Source organism: Meriones unguiculatus, chromosome 9 (assembly GCF_030254825.1).
Source record: "Meriones unguiculatus strain TT.TT164.6M chromosome 9, Bangor_MerUng_6.1, whole genome shotgun sequence".
NCBI lineage: Eukaryota > Metazoa > Chordata > Mammalia > Rodentia > Muridae > Meriones > Meriones unguiculatus.
The window spans coordinates 35,357,147-35,382,752 of record NC_083357.1 but is presented as its reverse complement, the minus strand read 5'-3'; the positions used below and the strand labels follow the sequence as shown (position 1 = coordinate 35,382,752).

The following is a 25,606-nucleotide window of genomic DNA, read 5'->3' as shown; positions in this document are numbered from 1 at the left end:
CTACTTTGAAGCTCCATCTTACACTTGTCAAAATGGTTTAAATCAATACCACAAGTGACAGCTCATTCTGGCAAGGATGTGGAGCAAGAGAAACAGTACTCTAATGTTTGCAGGATTGCAAGTTCTTACATAATGGTGGTTCCTTGAAAAACTGGGAAGAGATCTATCTAAAGATCCAGGTATACCACACTTTGGCATATACCCAAAGGACACTCCATCCTACGACAAGGACACTTGCTCAGTTATGTTCACTGCATAATAATCAGTACCTGGAAGCAACTTAGATGTCCCTCAACTGAAGAATGAATGAAGAAAATGTGGTACACTTTCACTATTACTAGATGTTTAAAAAATGACATCATGCGAGGTTCCAAGATGGTGTCGACCAGTGTGTACCATATTTAAAGGGCAGAAGATCAAAGACTACAAAACCAGTGAGTAAACAGGTGGCTGGATCCAAAATAACAACTTTGGTACTTCTCAAACTGGAAAGACCCCACACACACCAGGTCTTAGGGATGATCAGATCAAGGTCCCCTCCATGGCCATCTCCTGGGTCAGGAGTCATGAACTGTGAGCCCCTGCTCTTTCTGCATACTCAAGTGAATTCAGGCCCCCAATTCAGGGGACCCTCCACACCAGCAGCCAGACACCAGTTCCCTCCAGCCCGGAAAGGGCAGTGTCTGGATACCTGGGAGAGCATCTTGACCTCCAAACCACTGATCTACTAGTTCCCCTCTGGAGACCAGGTGGAAATAAAATCATATGGGATTCCGGATGCAAGGTGGCAGAACCCAGACTATTTTGAGTCCCAGGAGCACAGTTATCTGGTAGGCTTGTAAACCACAGCTAAGGACTTCTTAGGCACCAGGTCCACCTTAGCTGCTACTGGATGTACAATTAAAGCCCATGCAGTTGCCACCAGATACACCAGTACCCTACCCTTAAATACACCTGTTCCTACACTACCAGCCCTTCAAGGTACTCATGCACATGCCCCTGCCCTTCTGCCAGGTACCTATGCGTATACTACTGTCCCTCACAGCACCTGTGCCCTATCTTCTGAAACACCCACCTTAGCATGGATGGTGCAGCTTCCAGAACAAACAGCCAAAGATATGGAAAAAAAGATTGCTAAAGGTCAGTGTAAGAACACAATCAACAAAACCCAGGATATCATGACTATAACAGAAACACACACAAAAAAATAGATGGTATAATACAGCTGAAAAAAAGGATTACCTTAAATCTATGCTTATACAGTTATTAGGGGCATATAAAAAAGAAATGAATAACTCTCTGAAGAAATATAGGAAAATACAACCAAACAAATAGAGGCCATCAAGGACAGACAGGAAACCACAAACAATGAAGAAAATGAATGAGACTGTTCAGTATCTAAAAATGGAATAGAATCAATAAAAAAAACACAAACAGAAAATTCAGGAGATGGAAAACTTAGAGAAGAACCACAGAGGTAATTAAAACCAACAGAATAAAAGAGTTGGAAGAGAGAATCGCAGGCTTTGGGGATACAATTGAAGATATTGAAACATCACTCAAAAAATAAACAAACCACATAAAATCAGAAAACTTCCTGACACAAAACATCCAACAAATCAAAGACACCATAAAAAGACAAAACCTAAGAATAATAGAAATAGATGATAAAGAAGATTCCAGGCTCTAAGCTCCAGAAAATATTTTCCAGAAAATCATAGAAGAAAATTTTTCCCAACATTAAGAAAGAGATGCCCTTAAACATACAAGAGGCTTACAGAACACCAAATAGACTAGATAGAAAAGGAAATTCCTCCCACCACTTATTAACCAAAACACTAAATCTATCACAGAAGACAACTTCGTAAACAGAACACCAACAGCACAGGCTCTAAGATCAATGATCAATAAATGAGACTGCATGAAACTGAAAAGCTTCTGGAAAGCAAAAGTCACTGTAGTCAGAACAAAACAACAGCCTACTGACTGGGAAAGGATCTTCACCAACCCTATATATGACAGAGGACTAATATCCAGAATATATAAAGAACTAAACAAGTTAAAAAAACAACAAATCAAGTAATCCAATTAAAAAATGGGATACAGAGGAAAACAGAGAATTCTCTGTAGAGAATATGAACGGCAGAGAAACACTTAAAGAAATTCTCAATGTCCTTAGCCATCAGAGAGATACAAATCAAAATAAGCTTACACCTATCAGAGTGGCTAAGATCAAAAACTCAAGAGACAACACATGCTGGAGAGGTTGTGAAGAAAGAGGAATCCTCCTCCACTGCTGGTGGAAATGTAAACATGTACAACCACTCTGGAAAATGACCTGGCACTTTCTCAGACAATTAGGAATAGTGCTTCCTCAAGACCCAGCCATACCACTCCTAGGCATATATCCAAAATGTGCTCAAGTACACAAGGACAATTGTTCAACCATGTTCATAGCAGCTTTATTCATAATAGCCACAACCAGGAAATAACCTAGATATCCCTCACTGGTGGAATGGATACAGAAATTGTGGTACATTTACACAATGGAATGCTACTCAGCAATTAAAAACAAGGAAATCATGAAATTTGCAGGCAAATGGTAGGATCTAGAAAAGATCATCCAGAGTTAGAAGTAGAAAGACACATATGCTATATACTCACATATAAGTGGATACTAGACTTATAAGATAGGATAAACATACTAAAATCTGTACACCTAAAGAAGTTAAACAAGAAGGAGGACCCAGGGTAAGGGGATCAATCCTCACTTAGAAAGACGAATGGGAAGGACATTGGAAGAAGGAGAAAACAAGAAACAGGACAGGAGTCTACCATAGAGGGCCACTGAAAGACTCTTGCCTACCCATGTATTAAAGCAGATGCTGAGACTCATAACCAAACTTTGGGCAGAGTACAGGGAATCATATGAAAGAAGAGGTAATTAGTAAAACCTGGAGAGTATAGGAGCTCCACAAGGAGAGTAACAAAAACAAAATATCTGGGCTCAGGGGTATTTTCTGAGTCTGATACTCCAACCAAGGTACATTCAAGGATATAATCTAGAACCCCTGCTCAGATGTCTGTCGCCCATGGCAGCTCACTATCCAAGTGGGTTCCATAGTAACAGGAACAGGGACTATTTCTGACATGAACTCAGTGGCTGGCTCTTTCACACACACACACACACACACACACACACACACACACACACACCTGAGGGAGGAGCAACCTTGCCAGGCCACAGAGGAGGACATTACAAACACTTCTGATGATACCTGATTAGCTAGGGTTGGATGGAAGGGGATGTGTACCTCCTCTATCGGTGGACTTGGAAAGGGGCATGGGAGGAGATGAGTGAGGGAGGGTGAGATTGGGAGGGAATAAGAGAGGGGGCTACAGCTGGGATGCAAAGTGAATAAAATGTAATTAATGTAAAAAATTAAAAAAAAACACAGGAAAAAACACTGAATGTACAGATCAAAGAAAAATATTAAAAGTGGCAAGGAAAAAAGGCCAAGTTACATACAAAGGTAGACCAATCAGACTTCTCAATAGAGAGTGTGAAAGCCAGAAGGGCCTGGAAAGATGTCATGCAGACATTAAGAGAACACAGATGTCAGCCCAGACTACTAAACCAAGCAAAACGTTTACTCACCATAGATGGAGAAAACAAGATATTCCATGACAAAACCAAATTTAAACAATATCTGTGCACCAACCCAGTCTCACAGAAGATATTAGAAGAAAAACTACAACACAAGGTCAACTATATTGAAGAAAACACAGGATATAGATAACTTCACAACAGCAAAAACAAAAGAAACCAAGTACACTAACACACTGTCACCACCAACTCCACAATAAAAGGAAATTACAAAAAGTAGTCAATAATATCTATCAACATCAATGGATTCAATTCCCCATTAAAAAAAAAAGCAGGCTAACAGAAACAAGACTCAACATTCTGCTGTATTCAAGAAACCCACCTCAGAAACAAAGGTAAACACTATCTCAGAGTAAAGGGCTGGAAAAAGGTTTTCCAAGCCAATAGATCCAAAAAGCAAGCTGGATTGGCCATCCTAATATGTAATAAATTAGTCTTTTAAACAAAATTAATCAAAAGAGATGGGGAAGGACTTTCATTCTCATCAACAGAAAGTCTACCAAGAAGACATTACTATCATGAACATCTATGCCCCAAATAATTAGGGTACCTGAATTTGTAAAAGAACATTATTAAAGCTTAAATCACATATCACTCTCATCAATGGACAGGTCATTGAGACAGAAGTGAAACAGAAAAATAATGAAATTAACAGAGGTCATACATCAAATGGAAGTAATAGATGTATTTAAAACATTTGACCCCAATATAAAAGAATATACTTTTTCCTCAGCACCACACAGAACTTTCTCAAAAATTTATGATATAATCAGTCACAAAGCAAACCTCAACCAATACATGAAAATTGAATTAACCTATTGTTCTTTATCAGCTCACCATGGACTAAAGCTAGACCTCAACAACAACAGAAACAACAAAAAGCATACAGATTCATGGAAACTAAACAACCACCTGCTCAAAGATCACTGGGCAAGGGAGGAAATAAACAGTCTAAACACCCTTATAATCCCTAAGTAAATAGAAGTAGCCATCAAAATTCTCCCAAACTAAAAAGCCCAGGGCCAGATGGTTTTTACTTGGAATTCTACCAGACTAACTCTCAAGAGCTAAATATAAACAGAATAAACACTACCAAACTCATTCCATGAAGCCAGTTACCCTGACACCTAAATCACTCAAAGACTCAACAAAAAAAGAAAGAAAGAAAATTTCAGACCAATCTCCTTTATAAATACTGATGCAAAAATAATAAGACACCACAAGCTGAATTCAAGAACACATCAAACATATCATCCACCATGATCAAGTAGGCTTCATCCTGAGGAATGGTTCAGCATACAAAAACCCATCAATGTATTCCACCATATAAACAAGTTGAAAGAAAAAAATCACATGATCATCTCATTAGATGTAGAAAAGCCTTTGACAAAAATCAACACCCCTTCATGATAAAAGTCATGGAGAAGTCAGGGTTAAAAGGCCCATACCAAAAAATAATAAATGCAAGCTGATAAACACAGCAAGCTGATAGCCAACATCAAACTAAATGGAGAGAAACTCAAAACATTCCTACTAAAATAAGGGATGAGACATGCTTTTCCAGTCTCTCCATATCTCTTCAATATAGTGCTAGATGTTCTAGATAGGGTAATAAAACAACTAAAGGAGATAAAATGGATACAAATAGGAAAGAAAGAAGTTAAGATACCGTTGTTCACAGATGACATGATAGTATACATTAAGCGACTCCAAAAAATCCACCAGAGAACTTCTGTAGCTGATAAAATCCTTAAGTAAAGTGATTGGATACAAGTTTAATTAAGGAAGTTTTCTCCTGTGCCAAGGAGATCAAGGGCTCTTCCTCACATTCTTCGTCTAACCGATTTAGAGTATCTGGTTTTATGTTGAGGATTTGTTCCGCTTGGACTTTAATTTAGTTCCAGGTAATAAATATGGATCTGTTTGCATTTTTCTACATGTAGACATTTAGTTAGACCACCAACATTTGTTGAAGATGCTATCTTTTTTCTATTGAATAATTTTGGCTACTGTGTCAAAAATCAAGTGTCCATAGGTGTATGGGTTTATTTCTGGATCTTTAATTCTATTACATTGATCCACCAGTCTGTTTCTATGCCGTACCATGCAGTTTTTATTATCATTGATCTCATTGGCATAGGAAATAACTTCCTGAAGAGGACACCCACAGCTCAGGCTCTAAAATCAACCATTAATAAATGGGACTAAATGAAACTGAAAAGTTTCTATAAATCAAAGGAAACTTTCAACAGAACAAAATGACAGTCTACGGACTGAAAAAAGTTATTCACCAACCCTACATCTGACAAAGGACTAATATCTAAAATATATAAAGAACTCAAGAAATTAAACTTCAACAAACCAAATAATCCAATAAAAAAAATGGAATACAGAGAATTCTCAGCAAAGGAAAAGTGAATGGTGGAGAAGCACTTAAAGAAATGCTCAACTATCTTAGTAATCACGGAAATGCAAATTAAAACAACTCTGAGATACCATCTTAAACCAATCAGAAAATCTAAGATTAAAATCTCAAGTGACAGCACATGCTAGAGATAATGCAGACAAAGGGGGAACTCTCCTCCATTGCTGGTGAGAGTGTAAACTTCTTGTTTTGAAATCATTCTGGTGGTTTCTCAGACAATTGGAAATGGGACTAACTGAAGACCTAGCTATGCCATTCCAGGGTATATACCCAAAAGATATTTACTGTAAGGACATTTGCTCAACTATGTTCATAGCAACTTTATTCACAATAATAGTTAGACTGTAAAAAATGAAAAAGAAAAAAAAAACAAAAACTAGATATCCCTCAACTGAAGAATGGATACAGAAATTGTGTAACATTTACTCAGCTACTAAAGACAAGGAAATCATGAAATTTGCAGGCAAATGGTTGGAACTAGAAGAGATCATACTGAGTGAGGTAACTAAGAACCAGAAAGACATGTATGGAGTATACTCATTTTTTAAATAATTTTTATTTTTTTATATTAATCATAGGTTATTTTCTTCATATCCCAACCTTAGCCTCCTCCCTTATTCCCTCCCAATCCTACCCTCCCTTCCTCATCTCCTCCCTGCCCCTTTCCAAGTCCACTGAGAGGTGAGGTCCTCCTCCCCTTCCATCTGACCCTAGCTTATAAGGTATCTTCAGGACTGGCTGCAATGTCCTCCTCTGTGGCCTAGCAAGGCTGCTCCTCCCTCAGGGAGGGTGGTATCAAAGAGCCAGCCATTGAGTTCATGTCAGAAATAGTCCTTGTTCCCCTTACTAGAGAACGCACTTGGATACTGAGCTACCATGGGCTACATCCAAGCAGGGGTTCTAGGTTATATCCATACATGGTCTTGGTTGGAGAAAGAGTTTCATAAAAGACCCCTGTGCCCTGATATATTTGGTCTTTGTGGAGCTCCTGTCCTCTCCAGGTCATACTAACTCCCCCTTCTTTCATATGATTCCCTGCACTTTGCCCAAAGTTTGGTTATGAGTCTCAGCATCTGCTTTGATATACTGCTAGGTAGAGCCTCTGTGGTAGGCTCCTGTCCTGTTACTTGTTTTCTCCTACTTCCAATGTCCATCCCTTTTGTCTTTCTAAGTGAGGATTGATCCTCTTGCCCCGGGTCCTCTTTCTTGTTTGTCTTCTTTAGGAGTACAGATTTCAGTATGTTTATCCTGTCTTATAGGTGTAGTAGCCACTTATAGGTCTAGGAGTGAGTATATCCCATGTGTGTCTTTCTGCTCCTGGGATACATCACTCAGGATGATCTTTTCTAGATCCCACCATTTGCCTGCAAATGTCATGATTTCCCTGTTTTTACTTGCTGAGTAGTATTCTGTTGTGTAAATGTACCATAATTTCTGTATCCATTCCTCAGCTGAGGGACATCTGGGTTGTTTCCTCGTTCTGGCTATTATGAATAAAGCTGCTACAAACATGGCTGAGCAAATGAGGTCCCATTTATTAATTCTGGATCTTAAAGCCTGAGTTGTTGGTGTACTTTTCAGGAAGTTATCTTTTGTGCCAATGAATTCAAGGTTCTTACCCAATTTCTCCTCTAGTAGATTTAGTGTACATGGTTTTATATTGAGTTGTTGGCTGAGGAGGTCCCATGGGGATCCTTAAACAGACCAGTCTCATGAAAGGACAGAAGGTCACTCTGAAAACTTACATTGTGGTCCCATTGCAGAGGACAAATTCCACACAGCCCATTTAATGCAACAACATCTAGCTGTTGTGAACTTGGAGCTTTCACCCCTCAAGTTCTTGTCTCTTTGGCATGAGAAGGTACTCTGCAGGCTAACAAAAGAGAAACATGGCCTGCAATGTAGCCTTAAAAATCTGGATCTACACTCTATCCTGCCTGTAAGATGGCAAGCATTATATCTAGTGCAAATGCCATATTACATTTACTATTATAATAGTAGCTCCAATAACTCCATCATCTTCATCATTGTAAATTCTATATGGCTTTTGAGGCTTCTAAATATAATGCCACAAACAGATACATTTTTTACACAGATACCCACACTGCAGAGAGCTTTCACATACATGTACAAACACAATGTAGTGTGTATATTAACATGTGAACACACATGTACTCCATAGTGTATAAATATGCATACAGCAGAGTGCTCCACTTGCCCGTTCTAAGACATATGTACTATTGTTATCATCACAAGCAGATATGAATGAAAATATAATCTCATTATCAAAATCAAGCCAGTCATACTTTTGTCACTCACCATGCTACATAAATATATATTAATAATGAATGTTGTGTGTTATCACCGTATCTCTCCAGGTTCCATAAGCTCTTTTAGGTGATTTATGAGTTCTATAAAACAACATCAAGGAGGATTACTGTTCACCACACTTGATATAATCTTCCTGCAGTTTGGGTCAAAAAGGGAAAAAATTCTCATTGACAAGGAGTAAGCAGAGCATCTGCCTAAGAAGTTAGAATGTGTGTTGCTTTTCTGGCACCAACATGTGTACTGTCCACACATCAAAATATAAGCTCCTACTGCACAAAAATGGAGGAATGCTAATTTTACCTTATCCTAGTAAGTTTACTTTATACTAATAAATTCTAATTTTATTCTAGTAAATTAGTCTCTTGCTGGAGTGAATCCAGCCAGCCACCCAGCCTCAGCCTCTGTGCATCTAGCTCCACACCTCTGCACAATCAGAGCATAAGTGACATCGGGAATTCAGGACTGGAATATCCCTGGGTCTGTTGTGAACTTTCTACTTCTAACTTGGTTATATTCTTAGGCCATGCTTTTCAGAGCATCAGTAAATCCAGTCAGCCCCAGCTCTCTGGAAGGAAAGTTCTAGCATTTATTTGTTTAATGTCTCCAAAACTGTCCAAAAGCATGACCCAAATACTGAAGCCAAAATTGGATTTCTGGTCTCAAAGGACAAGGCAGCTGCTGGGAAAGTCTGCCCAAAGCCTTGGTATATAACAAGCACATCTGCAGTGCAAACCTATTAATAACTTGGGGAGTGCTTAGGAACTAAAGTTGAACAAGGCCTCTTATTGCTGTCCATTGCTTGTAGTAGACTAAAATTTGTCTAATGATGCAAATGAGGCAAACTGTTTTTGCAGTTGATAGAGAGATAGGAACTGACATCCATACACAGGCACACACATATTGACACACATACACACACATACACATGCACAACACATGGAAAATGGATTTCCATAGGATCTGTACCAACAGCTATTAGGACTTAGGTGCCTGGAGTCCACAGGGTTCAGGGAGTCCCAAAAATAACTGGAGATGTTACTAGAGACAGTCCACTCAGATAGAACTTTTATGATTGCATTATCAACTTTCCTGGAGCTATTAAATCGGTGGAGCAAAAAATAGGCACATTTTGGTTCATAGACACTGAAGGCCGAGTGGAGAGAAGAGAAATGAAAATGGCCCCGCAGCTGTCTCAGGGCACTGGCATCAAGGTGCATGCTCCAAAGCACTCTTCTGAGACCTCTAATGCAGAGAACGGCTTATTGAGCACAGAAGTGAGAAAAGTTAGGGGATGGAGTTTTAAAGACTTTTCTCCTTCTTTATCTTCCCAGATGGGCCATTTCCATCTATTTTTGGATGTCAAATCAGCCAGCTAATGTAGTCATTTCAGTGACATTGTTGCCTCTGTGACACCTGTCAGGATTCAGATTCACTAGTTAATCTTAGCGTTTTCTACCTCTAAACTCTCATCTGTTCATCTATCCTTCGTGTGTATTAGGCCATCCTAACACCTGATAGCTGAATTGTGCGAATATCCTGGTCTAAATAGAATGTGCCCCCTGTATTGCTGGAACCCCATCCTACCTCAGAAACCATTTACTGGTGTCATCTTTAGTCTCTGGAATTGACCCTTCTTCAGTCTGTTCAGCTTTTAAGCATAGCCCTTGGCACTATGGTCACACTTTTATTTTTTTATTTTTTATATTAATTACAGTTTATTCACTTTATATTCCAGCTACAGCCCCCTCCCTTATTCTCTCCCAATGCCACCCTCCCTCCCTCATCTCCTTCCATGCCCCTCTCCAAGTCCACTGATAGGGGAGGTCCTCCTCCCCTTCCATCTGATTCTAGCCTATCAGGTCTCTTCAGCACTGGCTACATTGTATTACTCTGTGGCCTCGTAAGGCTGCTCCCCTCTCAGGACAAGGTGATCAAAAAGCTAGCCACTGAGTTCATGTCAGAGACAGTCCCTGTTATCCTTACTAGGGAACCCACTTGGATACTGAGCTGCCATGGGCTACATCTGTGCAGGTTATTAATCCTCACTCAGAAAGGCAAATAGGACAGACACTGGAAGAGGGAGAAAACAGGGAACAGGACAGGAGCCTACCACAGAGGGCCTCTGAAAGATTCTACCCAGGAGAGTATTAAAGCACGTGCTGAGGCTCACAGCCAAACAGCAGAGTGCTGGGAATCTTATGAAAAAAAGAGGGAGGGAGTTGAGGGGGAATATAAAGACCTGGAGGGAACAGGAGCTCCACAAGGAGAACAACAGAACCAAGAAATCTGGGTCCAGGGGTCTTTTCTGAGACTGATACTCCAACCAAGGACCATGCATGGAGATAACCTAGAACCTCACTTTTATTCTTAACTTAATAAACATGAGTCTTATGCCAACAGGGGCTTAACTTCGATTTCCTAAGTCACTGTTTTTCATGTATCTATCTTTTCTAGAATCACATTTTTTCTTTGTTGCTCTCCAAACCATGAAGTCTTGCAATTTTTTGAAATTACTGTTGTTCCATTATAAAACATAACAATGTAAATCTAAAACTTCACAATAGCAGATTTCAATTTTCAAGACTAGTCATAGTAAATGCTCTGCCCTTATGTGTGTTCTTTTTGCAATGTGATGTCATTTCACTATCGATGAGTGGGAGCTGGTTTAGCTGGTCCAGTTTCTGCCAATAGAGTCCTCTGAATGGATGTGGACATGAATGATCAGGTCATAAATGAACCCAGCACTATCTGACTGTCACTGGGCACATACTGAGATTTTCGGCTCTGAAAGGCCTGGGTCAGACACATGGAGCAGCCCAGAGTAGATGCTGAAGCTATATTTCTGGTTGAGGTTCCAGTCTGAGGTGAGTGACTCCATGCTACAGGTTGAGTCTCAACTTGCCACACCTAGAAGAGCTCTTATGTTGAAAAGGCATCAGTTTAGCCAACAACCAGCACTGTGAAAGACACTAATATTTTTCCATTACAAACTTTGGTTTATTCTTGAATATGAAGATAATTTCAGTAACTATTAAGTAAGTGAACATTGGAAACCTATATTCTAAAAATATGGCTTATCAGCCTAAGTGGAGATTGCTGCCTCTTTTATTTTATTGTTGCTGTTTTGTTTTGTCTTTGGTTTTTGATTTTTGGTTTTTCAAGACAGGGTTTCTTTGTGGAGGTTTGGCTGTCCTGGACTTGCTTTGTAGATTGTGTTGGCCTTGAACTCACAGAGATTCGCCCGCCTCTGCCTCCCTGAGTGCTGGGATTACTTGCCACTGCACATGGTGGATTGCTGCTTCTTATAGTAATAAAGTTTTATTGAAGCAAAGACATGTTCATTTGTGTTCAGAAAGGCTTTTTTTTTTTTTTTTGGTAGCATTGGAATGGTGACATTGTGACAGAGGTGAGAAAATTGCTATCTGGTCACTTCAAAAAAATAAAATAAAATAAACTGTAGAGCAATAAATAGAAAAGCAGAAAACTTTTTTGCTTTTCATATTTACTATTTCATAACCTAAGCCAGTGGTATAAAAGCATGCATGTGATTTATGTGATTTGCACACTAGAGATACTACAAACACCAGTGTACACATACACACAGAGAAAGAGCACAAAGCTTTGCAGCAAGAGATATTAGAAAGAGATATGTATATGATTCTAATTTATAATTCTAATATGGAATTGGGTGTGATGTACGATTTTAAAAAGCAAACATGTTCATCTACTGATCCACAGAGGACAGCTCTTTAGAATGAAGTCTCTGGTTTTATATGGAATAAGAAGACAGCTGATGAAATCAGAAATTCCTAACTCTTCAGCACATTACAATGTTAGAAAAGGTTTTGAAGAAATTAAAGCAAAACCTACTTCTGATTTTTAAGCAAAGAAGATTCTTTAAAATCTATGTATAAGCTGAGTCAATTTATGACAAGTTGCTCACAAATGGAATCAGCTTGCTTTATAGTTTTTAAATGTGTTCTCTCTCTCTCTCTGTCTCTCTGTGTCTCTTGGTCTCTCTGTCTCTCTGTCTCTCTGTCTCTCTCTCTCTCTCTCTCTCTCTCTCTCTCTGTGTGTGTGTGTATGTGTGTGTGTTGGGGGTAAACATTGTTAGTCAAATCCCATCCCCTGTGGTTTCTTTCATTCATTGTTCTTTGCATTTTAACAATGAAGAGGACCCAGGGTAAGATGATCAATCCTCATTTAGAAAGACAAAAGAGATGGACATTGGAAGTAGGAGAAAATAAGTAACAGGACAGGAGCCTACCACAGAGGGCCTCTGAAAGACTCTACCTAGCAGTGTATCAAAGCAGATGCTGAGACTCATAACCAAACCTTCAGCAGAGTGCAGGGAATCATATGAAAGAAGGGGGAAGTTAGTATGCCCTGGAGAGGACAGGAGCTTTACAAAGACCAAATATATCAGGGCACAGGGGTCTTTTATGAGACTGTATCTCCAACCAAGGACCATGTATAGATATAACCTAGAACCCCTGCTTGGATGTAGCCCATGGTAGCTCAGTATCCAAGGGGAACAAGACTATATCTGACATGAACTCAATGGCTGGCTCTTTGACCTCCCCCTCCCCACCCCAGAGAGGAGCAGCCTTGCTAGGCCACAGAGGAGGACATTGCAGCCAGTCCTGAAGATACCTTATAAGCTAGGGTCAGATGGAAGGGGAGAAGAATCTCCCCTATCAGTGGACTTGGAAATGGGCAGGGAGGAGATAAGGGAGGGAGGGTGGGATTGGGAGGGAATGAGGGAGTGGGATACAGCTGGGATACAAAGTAAATAACCCGTGATTAATATAAAAATAGAAAAATTATAAGAAAAAAGGAAAACCTCAAAAAAAAAAAAGAAAAAGAAATTTCTACTGGCTTAATTTTGAAGAAAAAAAACAACTAATGTTCTCTACTAAGTGTAAACTTGACAGATGTTGATTTCGTTTTTAATAATTTATTTTATATTTTAAATTTGAATGCCTGTGTGTACATGTGTGTATGTGACATAAATGACGACTTTGCTAAATGAGAAGAACAACACTCAGCAATCTAACAGACATGATGATACCAACCAGTAACCCAAATGTGAGTTAGTGCTAACAAGGATTATGGGAGAGTAAGTGTTTGTTGTTTAAGACATAAGAGCCAACCTGGGAAGAATGAGAAATCATCTTAGCTCTGCCTCTTAAGATCTGTTAACCACAGTCAAGTTTCTTGAAACAAATCCTGAATTCTTTATGTGTAAGTTAAGGATATCTAGTACTATTACAAAGGTACTCCCATAATCTTTGCTGGTCTCTAGCATAGCACTTTTAAATGATTTTATCAAATCTTTTGGAAAGGGCCTCTTTTTCTTCCATTATCACGAGCCACTAGAGAATTATGAAAGGCAGGAAGCCTTCATTCTTTATATTAAGATTAAAACAGAATTTGTATTATCCCCTCCCTTCCTCATTGGCAATGCAGTGGGTCAAATCCAGGGCCTTGGTATTGAAGGCCTGCCTTCTACCATTGATACATACATTTTGTTTTCTTTTTTAATTAAATTTTATTTTTATATTAATTATAGTTTATTCACTTTCCAAGCTGTAGCCCCTTCTTCACTCCTTCCCAATCCACCGTCCCTCCCTCATTTCCTTCCATTCCACTCTCCAAGTACACTGATAGGGGAGTTCTTCCTCCCCTTCTCTCTGACCCTAGCTTATCAGTTCACATCAGGACTGGCTTCATTGTTTTCCTCTGTGGCCTGGCAAGGCTGATCCCCTCCAGGGTTGGGGGGTGGTCAAAGAGCCTGCCACAGAGGTCAGGTCAGAAATAGTTCCTGTTCCCCTTACTAGGGTACCTGCTTGGATACCTGCTTGAGCTGCCATGGGCTACATCTGAGAAGGGGTTCTAGGTTATATTCATGAATGGTCCTTAGTTAGAGTATCAGTCTCAGAAAAGACCCCTGTGCCCAGATATTTTGGTTATGTTACTCTGCTTGTTGAGCTCCTGTCCCCTTCAGGTCTTAGTTGTTTCAGTTTTGATAGATTTTAAAAGCCTTGTTTTCTACTTTTTTCTACTCCAAAATTACATGCAAGAAAATCAGGGTTTGACAGCACAGATTTTACTTTTGCCTCTGGTTTTACTTAGTCATGCTGATAGAAGAACAAAAGGTTGAACAAAGCAGAACCTAGGAGCCACCTGACTCAGAGTCATTTTCACAGTCCATTCTGCATGCTGATCTTTACCTTGGTCATGGCCAGTCTAAGGGTGATTTATTTGAGCAATCATGTAAAGTGGAGCATTGTCAATACTGTCCCAAACTGCACTCCCACTGAAAGCAAAATCAACTAGAAGATGAGTGTGGTCTGGGGGAGTAGCACCCACTCTTTCCAGTGGAGTTCTCTGTCTTCAAATTTGTCCTGCTACCAATGTCACAATTGAAAACTCAATATTCAATCACTAGAGATTTCTAAAACTTTTGTTGGTATAATGTTCTTTTGGAATGCATACACTTTACCCTTGTTCATTCAAATGCTGATTTCTTTCCCCAACTCTCTCGTTTCAATCTGGACATTGCATTGTGATACTTATTCTAAGCATCACCTGTCTCAACTTTGTGTAAACATGCCAAAATAAAGCAACTAGCCACAATGTTGAACAATGGAAAGGAATCAAGAAGAGAGGGTGGAGCCAGAGGAGAGGAAGGTGGGAGGCAGAGGAGGAAGGCAAACAGAGAGCTGGGAGAACTGAGGCTGGAGAGAGAACTTGGAATGATGTGGAGAGATGGACTGGACCTAATATATCACTAAAAGCAAGTATAGTGTGGGAATTCTAAATGTTAGGAAACTATGGGGGTTAGAGGTTTAGGATGGAACAACTATTGCCCAGCATTGTGTTCTACATAAATTAAATAAATCATAGTCTCGTGTGGTGATTTGGTTATACAGCTGTTTAGGATTAACAGCAGCTTTAATAAAAGATAAACAAATAGTAAATATTAATTGTCACATACAACAAACTCTTTTAAAGTTTCATTAAAAAACAAAATAATACAGTAATTTAATGATGAATCTATTGCAGTTATACTTAAAATAGCAAATTAATCACTGGGGAAATGTTTAGTGTTCACACATTCAAATCCTAAGCTACACTGCCTAATAACCTCAATTTATATTGAAAAGCAAGAAAATGTTGTAGAGTTTAGCTAGTAAAACTTACTGACTAAACACATTCAGATAGTTACTATATATTTGGAGGTTTTTTGAAGCAAATGTAGTACTTTTGAGGTCAATATATGGTGTGTTTCTCAAATATAGTAAAATTCTATTTATGGATATCTTTACTTGCTAAGACCTAGATGTTAGGGCTGACATGTGCTATGAGATGAAGGTGGCACTCTACAAGAAGTTGAAATCTTCATGCAGTGAACAAACAAATGTCAGTGCATGCTGAGACTAAGTTTGCTCAGAAGCCTCAAGTACTACTCAGGCAGTGAAGAGTGGAAAGCAGTCTCTGTGTCTGTTGCTGTACACTCATGCAACTGTGCACAGAGACTGCACGCCTCTTTCTGCATAGTAGTTGACATTCAGGGAGACAAAGGGAGGGTTATCCTGGGCTTCTAATCCAAGAATGATGGTGTTGGCCATGAGATAGAAAAAGGAATGGAGAATAGGCCATAAAGAAGCACAAACAGAATCTCTCATCATGTTAAGGAGTTTAGAACTCAAGGTGATTAAAGTCAAGTGTAGCTCTAAACTGAACCATCTGTCTTTGATTTTTGTTTTTACTAAGAACTCTATAGAAGCCATTGTGTCCCAACCACAAAAACAATGCTATTAAAATCCTTTCCACATTTGGTGTTCATGATTATTCTACATAATCTCATGAGAGCACATGTGCCATTCTGTCACCTTTCATTGTTTAACTCCTTTGTTATATCTTTGATTTGTTTTCCAGCTTAAAATTTCATCACATAATATTCTGTGACTTAATCCATCTCTGTAAATAAGCGGCATAAAGACTGGTAGAAGGAGCTCTTCTGTGAACATCAAAGACACAAATGTTATCAGAAGCTTGACACTTACAGAAGCCACTGGGAATATTAATTTAATTTCAAAGTTTAATTCTGTAATCTAGATATCATGGATATGGGTAATGTACTCAGCTTATCATTTATTTTATAAATTTTATACTTCTGATAAAGAGAGTTTGATACAAACATATATGTACTATCCATCTGGGTACACATGTGCATTTGCTCTGAAGGACTGCAGTTAACCCAGCCCTGAAATACACCACTCATTAGCTGAGATTTTAAACTGAGGCCGACTGGGAAACAGTAGACACAGGGTAGTGTAGTAAGAATTTTGGTTTCTTTAAAAATCCAGTTATGTTAATATGAACATGTTTTTGTGTTAATCCCAGGAGTAGGATATGGGACTGCTTCAGATTGTCGACAGTAGCTAACTATAATGTGTTTCATGCTCTGGCAGGAACATGATTTTTGCCAGCTGAAGATAGTTTAATTCTGGAAACGCTTGAGAGGTTATAAATGGGAGAACCACAAGGCCTGTGATGGCTGCTGCTCACTCTGCTGCTGCCCCTGCTGTTGTTGGTTCCTGCTGCTGTGTTTGCTACTGCTGAACTGCTGGATTGATGGACTGCTGGATTTCTGGATTGCTGACTTGCTGGTTTCCCAGATTGCTAGATTTCTGGATTACTTGTTTACTATTGTTGAATTGCTGGTTTGATGGTTATTCTGATGAAGATTAGACATGCCCTAGTATCCTGATGGTGCTGATTAGCAAAAAAGTACTTTAAAGGAAAGTGCCTTTCCTCTCTTACCTTCATTCTCACCTACCTAGTTTGTGGAGTTTCCAGAAACAATTGGGGTGAAAAAGTGTAGTAGATATAAGAACCCAAATAAAATAACTCAAAAAACTATACCTACAGGGTAGTGCTTTGTTTACCAGATCTTCATCTTATATAGAATCTGTAAAGGGATACCCAATATTATTTTTTAAGAGTGGTTTCTTTTTTTTCTTCACCTTTTTTATTATTTTATTTTTATTTATTATTTTATTTTTATTTTTATTAATTACAGTTTATTCCCTTTGTATCCCACCTGTAGCTCCCTCCTTTTTCCTTTTCTAATCCCACACTCCCTCTCAGTGCAGCCAGTCCTGATGAGACCTCATAGACTAGGATCAGATAGAAGGGAAGATGGACCTTCCCTGTCAGGGTGCCTACTATTATTGATCCCTCCTCCAGAAACCCACTAGCCAGAGAATGTTGTATCCCAACACAGTAGTTGAGAGGAAGTCGGGGTGATACCCAGACGACTCTGTTAGTGATGATTATCCAGAGTGGTCAGCATTTCTTTAAGTACATCACGACTGCCTCCTTCTCTCCTGCTCTATTGAAACAGGACATGGAGTTGCCAGATATCTCCAGTGCATGGGATTCAATTTTTTGTCAGGTATACCTCTAACCTACTAATTTGTGGCTGCCATCTGTTTGTTTCAAAACAAAATCACCAAGCCCATAGAAGGCAGAGAGAATATGTTTCACCTCTTCAAATGCACATGCAGTTATATACACAGATCAAGAACACAGGCAACTATAGATTCCAATGTAAAATTACACTCTAGTATATCAATTCAGCATCAGCTCCTCTCCTGTCTTGAACACCTTGCAGTATCATCTCAATGAGACTAATGGCAGAACCACAGAGTTCTAGATCCTACTGGTTTCACTACTCTTGCAATAAGCAACTCTTGTCACAATTAAGAAACCATTGTACAATTCTTCTGTGACTCAGGCATAGTTTTATGGAACATTTCTAGGCCCAAATTTTTATCCACCTTATCTAACCATCAAAATGCTATTATCTTCATAGGCAAAAAAAGGGTGCATTTCTGTTATTTTCGTGTCACCCTCAAAGTGCAATTTGTCACCACTGATTCTTATATGAAGAAAATCATACTACTCAAATAAATGTCAGCTTTTTTTCTTTTACTGCATTTTCTTTCCTATATTTTCAAACTCTTTTCTGATCTGATACTAGCATACTCCATTACCATTTATAATACACTTGATAAAATCCCTCACTTAACCAACCTTGAGCCTATGCTGAGAAAAGAGAAAGCACTTGATGTGTAACTGGCCTTCCAATGGTGCTTCCACTCCTGTATGAGATGTCTGCAGTGGAATCTTTTGTCTTAGGAGTGAGTATCCCAGGGGAATAGAGGCTTTGCTTGAGAAATGTCAGAAAAGATGAACCTGTGAGCCATCATAATCTCTATATGCTATAGTAAAGTGGACTGAAGTTTTTGGTCAAGTGGTGTTTTATTGCAAGCTGGGCAGGTGATGTTTTGCTGTCACTCCTCATGTGTGATGGTCATGACTTTGGCTAACTGAGAACATCTGTGGGTGTACTTTGAGGAGAAGATATTTGTAGAGGTCCATGCAGAGTGAGACATTGCTTTTTGGATTGACATCACTGTGCTGATCTTCATGCTTTGACACTTGGCTTTGCAGTGAGAAATGTTCCAGAGAGCTTTCCCAGGCAATCCAACTGAGTCTTTAGACTTTTGCTGTTTGGACTGAACTACTGAAATCCTGATGACTGAGTCTGGTAATCTCCTAATGACCCATTGACCCTGATCAGCAGGAAGTAGATAAAAAAGGACTATAGCCCTTTTCCCTAACAATCTCCTACCCAAGGTTTCAAGGGATTGGAAGGGAGTTAAAGGTGCTTAAGAACCCTAAATAAAGTAAGTTTGGTAAAAAAAAAAAAAAAAAAAAAAAAAAAAATCTAAGACTACACTATAGAGGACTGGTACCTGATCCATGAGTCCCATCCATTCCTGAATTTCCTTGTATGTCCACAGTACTGATTCAAAACCCATAAAATTGTGCCTCTAAATGCTGCTTTTGAAGATGCAATATAATATTTCAGCAAGAACATGAAAGATAATTATAGTAGACCATAATGCTTTTGAATATCTACATAATATTCATCAGACCATATCATATAGGCAAATGTATCATTCAGGCAAATACATAATGCATAAGAGACAGTACTTTCTGAAGTCAAGCCCAGATTGGTTATTTTGTTTAGCATTTGGGACATTTGAAGCCTGATCCATGAAAGCAAACTCTTCTCACCTTCTTCATAAAAACAGAGACAGATGTGATTTGCACTTGTTATCCACACAGAATTCATATCCGGTTTTTTTGTTGTTTTTTTTTTTTTGGTTGATTTCTCCATAAAAACAATTTCTAGACTTTTCTCACCAGTTCAGTATTGTCACTGTATAACTCCTACCTAAACCCTAAAAATGTAATACATCATACATCCTCTTTGTGGGAAGAAAAGTTCTGTCTCTGTAAATCCTGAGTATATTTTCTAAAGTCCAGTAAACATGTAGAGCCAATGACTAATCTAGATCTTGGTACCTTTATGTCTCCAGGTTGCAATTTTAAATTTAGAGAAAAATAAAATAACAGTAAACTGAGTACAACATGTCTAACTTATAAGACTGAAGAGTGCAAATTTGAATTTTGATTTAGTGTCTTTGCCTGATGAACATGTTTTCAACTAGGACTTGGTAAAGAAAACTGTGTAATTGGAAAAAATGTTCTCAATCCTTGCCATATACTCATATACTATATACTCATATACATAAACTATATACTCAATGGACTAACTCCCGAATGATCATCATTGAAGGGTGATTGCAAATGTCAAGTGTTTTTCACCTGTGTTTAGGAGGTCTCAAAAAGCAAGACAAAACAAAACATAGAAACTTCCTTAGGGGCTCCACTTGATGAACTTTTATAAAATTTGAAAGTATAAAATTTGATGACCAGTGTAGAACAACTGTTTCTTAACAGAACCATCTAGAAGGAAAAAGTGAAATTCTAAAGGTTGGTGTTTCCAAATGCTAAACTTTCCTTTTCATTGTATTTATTTGTTTATTTATTTATTATTTATGACAAGAACTTTTGTAGCACAGGCTATTTTCAAATTGAGCATGTGGTTGAAGTTAGCTAGAACGCCTGATCCATTTTCTTCCATCCCCCATGTGCTAGGAATATAGGCAGGCACCACCACTTCCAAATAAGGACAATTTTAAAAATTATTTTTCAGAGGTCCTCTTCCCCTTCCATCTGATCCTAGTCTATCAGGTCTCATCAGGACTGGCTGCATTGTTTTTCTCTGTGGTATGGCAAGTCTGATCCCCCCTTGGAAGTGGGTTTAAGAGCCTGCCACTGAGTTCATGTCATAGACAGTCCCTGTTCCCCTTACTAGGGAACCCACTTGGATACTGAGTTTCCATGGGCTATATCTGAGCAGGGGTTCTAGGTTATATCCATGAATGGTCCTTGGTTGAGGGACAGAGGGTAGGATTGGGATGGAATAAGGGAGGGGGCTACAGCTGGGACAAAGTAAATAAACTCTAATTAATATAAAAATATTTTTGGAATCTGCTAAATATTGGTTCTTTTAACTAACATTCATGGAAATAAATATTGGTTCTTGTAACCAACATTCATGGGAATGCAGGCCTGAACCTGGGACTGGCCCAGAGAAGGTTGAGGTCAGGTTGGGGTAGAAGATTATTGCTCACCAGTGTCTCCTCTCTCTTCTGGCACAAAGTAGTCAGAACCAGTCACAGAATTTTCCAGCACAAATTGACAGGAATGTGTTCTGTCACTTTCACTGAAATTTCAGCTATACCAGCTGAGGACTCATGACCTTCTTTTCCAACTGCTGTGAAATTAGAGGAACAGTAGAGGCATTTTCAGCAGCCTAGTCCTGGTGGTAAACCCATGTGGAAAGGGACAACATAGCTGAGATATTGTCTGAGAGAAAAAAAAAATAATGAGTTGCTGCCAAATCTACTGGGATATGGAGGTTATGACTTCTGTTTAACCCAGGCTGATATAACTGCTAAAACAAAGAGTAAAGAAGAGTCCTCAGACTATAAAGATCAGGGAACAATGAGATAGAGAGCATAATACTGTCATTTATAAATTCATCATTCAACAAAAGCATGCCACAACATAGTTACATTTTCTTCAAGTTAATTTGGATATAATTTTTATTACTTTTTGATATCTGTTTCACATTTTAAGTGTCTACTTTACTTGGTATTGTTTTGTATATGAATTTAAGTGTAGGACTGTTTGGAACACCTATGAAAGCCAGAGAGCAACCTGTGGGAGTCAGTTATCTTCTTCTACTGTGATAGCTCTAGGTATCAAATTGAGATCCTCAGGTTTGAGCAGTAACCATTTTTACCTGAAGAGATATCTCAATGGCCCTACTTTTGTTGTTGTTGTTTGGAGAGTATCAAATAATTATATTAATTGTCCTTTCCCTTCCTTTGAAATCCTCCCATAAAGTCCCTCTTGCTCTCTTTCAAGTTCATGGGCTTGTTTTACTTTAGCAATTTTTGCATGTGTGTGTGTATGAATATATATTTATACATACATATGTATATATATATGTATATATGTGTTTGTCTTAGTGTTTTCTTGCTGTGAAGAGACACTACAACTATTACAACTTTTATGAAGGAAAGCATTTAATTAAGGTTTGTTTACAATTTTAGAAGTTTAGTCCATTGGTATAATATGTAGGCAGTAATTATGCTGAAAGCATTGAGAATTTTATAGCTGGGTCCCAGGCATCAGGAGGAGATGGAGTCATTGGGCCTGGCGTGGACCCTGAAAACCTGAAAACACAACCCCTAGTGACACAGTTCCTCCAAGATAATAACACCTACTCCAACAATGCCATACCTCCTATTCCTTTCAAATAGTGCCACTCCCTAAGCATTAAAGTATATGAGTTAATGGAGGCCATTATTCTCCACATTCTACTCCCTTGCATTCATAGGTTTGAAGCCATAACATAATGGAAACCTGCATTTAGTCAAACTTTAAAAGCCCCCATATTGTATCACAATCTCAACACTGTCCAAAGTTCAAAGTCTCTTCTGAGACTCATGGTAATCAAAACAATAATAATAATAATAAAGCATTTGTAACATTTCTAACATACAGTGGCGCAGAATACAAATTGTCATTCCAAAAGGGAGGAAAGACAGCGTAGTGGGGAAATGTTGTACTAAAGCAAGACCAAAAACCATCAGGCAAACTCTGATATCAAACTTTAATATTATGACTGACATTAAAGTGCTTTTCAGATATTCAATTCGTTTAAGTTTTTGTTGACTGCAACTTGCTTTTACCTCTTGGGTTAGTTCTACACCCAGTTGTCAGCTTTTCTTGGCAGATATCCCATGACTGGCATCTCCAATGAAATGCCTCAAACTCTTGGGGTCTCCATTAAAGTCCAGGCTTCAGCTTCACAGGTTCATACGTGGCCTTCCTGGGACTCCATGCAGCGAAACCCTTGACAAACACTTAGTCTCAGTGGCTTTCCTCAGGTGAATTCCACAACCTCTTTCTTTTGTCTTTGACTCTAAATCCAGAATAATATAGACAAGCTGTGAAATTCTGCTACTTGGTGGGACTGGAGGTTGGTCCCCTCATTCAAACACATTTCACTACCTTTCTGTTATAGATGGTTTCCTTCACTGCCTAAACTTCCTTTATTTCATTTTCACATGTCAGAAGCTTAGATCAGAGGGGACTTTCTTTGAGGGTAGCACTCCCTTTATTCCATTTATCATCAGGCTTTTTTTTTAACATTTTTTTAAATATCCTTAATTACTGTATTTAACTCTTTTGCTCCTGGTGCTCCTTTTCTCTTAAAACTGCATATTTTGTATAATTAAGCTTCCCCCTTTTAATTTTAGATCAGTATAAGAGTGAACACCATGCACTGCACTTGGTTGGAGTATGAATCTCAGAAAAAAACCATGTGCTCAGATTTTTTGGTTCTGTTACTCTCCTTGTAGCGTTCCTGTCCTCCCCAGATCTTACTATTTCCCACTTCTTTCATAAGATTCCATGCACTCTGCCCAACAGTTGGCCATAAGTCTCAGCTTTGATAGTCTGCAGGGCAGAGCCTTTCAGAGGCCCTCTGTGGCAGGTTCCTAACTTGTTTCCTGTTTTCTTCTTCTTTTGATGTTCATCCTCTTTGCCTTTCAGGATGGGGATTGAGCATTTTAGTCAGAGTCCTCCCTCTTGATTAGTTTCTTTAGATGTACAGATTTTAGTAGGTTTATCCTATGGTATATGTATATATGAGTGAGTATATACCATGTATATCTTTCTGCTTCTGGGATAACTCACTCAGGATGAAACTTTCCAGTTCCCACCATTTACCTGAAAATTTCATGATTTCCCTGTTTTTCATTGCTGAGTAATACTCCAACCAAGTACCATGCATAGAGATAACATAGAACTCCTGCACAGCTGTAGCTCTTGGCAGTTCAGTGTCAGAGTGGGTTCCATAGTAATGGGAAGAGGGACTGCCTCTGACATAATCTGATGGGCCTGCTCTTTGATCACCTCCCCCTGAGGGGGGGCAGCCTTACCAGGCCACAGAAGATAACAATGCAGCCACTCCTGATGAGATCTGATAGACTAAGATAAGAAGGAAGGAGAGGGGGACCTCCCCTATCAGAGGACTTGGGGAGGGGCATGCGTGAGAAAGGTAGAGGGAAGGTGGGATTAGGAAGGGAGGAGAAAGGGACTTATGGGGGGATACAAAGTGAATAGTGTAATTAATAAAAGTTAAAAAAAGAGTGAACACTAATAATTAATCACACAACAGAGTAGTACAAGTCTGCCTTGAAATCTCATCTGCCAACATCATTAATCCCAAACTCTTCAATTTAGCTTCATACAGATTTTTCTGGACATGAGGAAAAAGTGGACACATCATTGCCAAAGTGTCACAAGACAGTCTTTAGGCCACTCACTAATATTCTTTCCTCTGAAACTTTTTGAGCTGTGCTCAGTAGAAACTGCTCTCAGCAGTCTTCAGTGACCCATTTAGCCTCACTTAAAGCATTCAACTGCTACTATTGTTTCTGCATTAGAAAACCATCTACACTTCTCTGTGGCGAGAGTGGCTTTGGCTATATCTATCCTTGAACAGTTATTTGACAGCAGAAACCATGTTCACCAGCTTTCTTACCATGACATATTTCTCCACAGCCATCAAACTTCATTATGAGAGAAAAGGCAAGTGTTTTTATCATGGATTTCTGCATTTATAATAAAGTGGAAACAAATGGGATCTAGAGACAGACACTAAAATGATTATCTATAATCTGTAGCATAAAGAGACCAGGTTACAACACAGAAACTAAGGATGCATGCAGCCTCAGCTTTCCGTTGCACACGGGCTCGTAGGGAGGGGTGTGGTACATGTGTCAACAGGGCCTTAATTTGGAACATTCAGTGTGGCATGAAAATGTGTAGTCCCTTTTAGATTCACACAGGAGTTTCCATATCCAAGATCACTGGAACATTATGGATGTGCCTCATGGTTTAAATGTACAGTCACTTTAAGCTGTTCTCCTGCTTAGCATTTTATATTTTTCTGTTTATACTCAAACAGTTCTCTTCTGATTAAGACATCTCTGGAATTGAGGCTTTTCCTCACCCATGCTACTCTATATACAGAGTAAACCCATACATACTTTGGAAGGCAATGGTCTCACTAGCCCCTGCGTTCTAAATTCTATATTCTAGAAAGTAATTTATTACAATTCTGTTCCAGAATTATTCAGGTCTACATTTTCAGTAAACTTCAAGGACCAATGGCCTCAGATTTTAAATGTCAGTTTAGGGTACACTAGCTTCTTAGCTGTGATTAAGCTAGCCATTTCCAAGCACTAACCCAAGGCCATTCAGGGGCCATTTTTTTTTTTTTTTTTTTTACTGTTAAGACCATTAAAACAATAACTGGCATCAATAACACTTACCTGCACAAGTAGAAGGAAGGTTACACAACCATCAGGAGCCCAATCACATAGCCACACTTAAAAGAATGCAGAGCTTGGAATTTACAAGAATATAGGCTACAGGTAGTAGTCCCTCTCCCCATTCACTTAGTAGACTTAGCTGTGTACTCACAGCTAGATAAAACACTCACACAGTTATAAGGTAGGGATTGTGCAGAAGTCATTGAGTATATACATAAACTATTTCCTTCTCAAAAAATAGAAAATATGGCTTCCCAGGAATTTATAACAACTGGGTCT

The 25,606-nt window shown here is 38.9% G+C and overlaps 1 protein-coding gene across 5 annotated transcripts in view; it reads right to left on the bottom strand.

Moving 5' to 3' along the window:
• Window positions 1-25,606, bottom strand: part of Znf385d (zinc finger protein 385D) — a 408,525-nt gene that overhangs the window by 107,092 nt on the left and 275,827 nt on the right. The gene's annotated exons all lie outside the window — the stretch shown is intronic.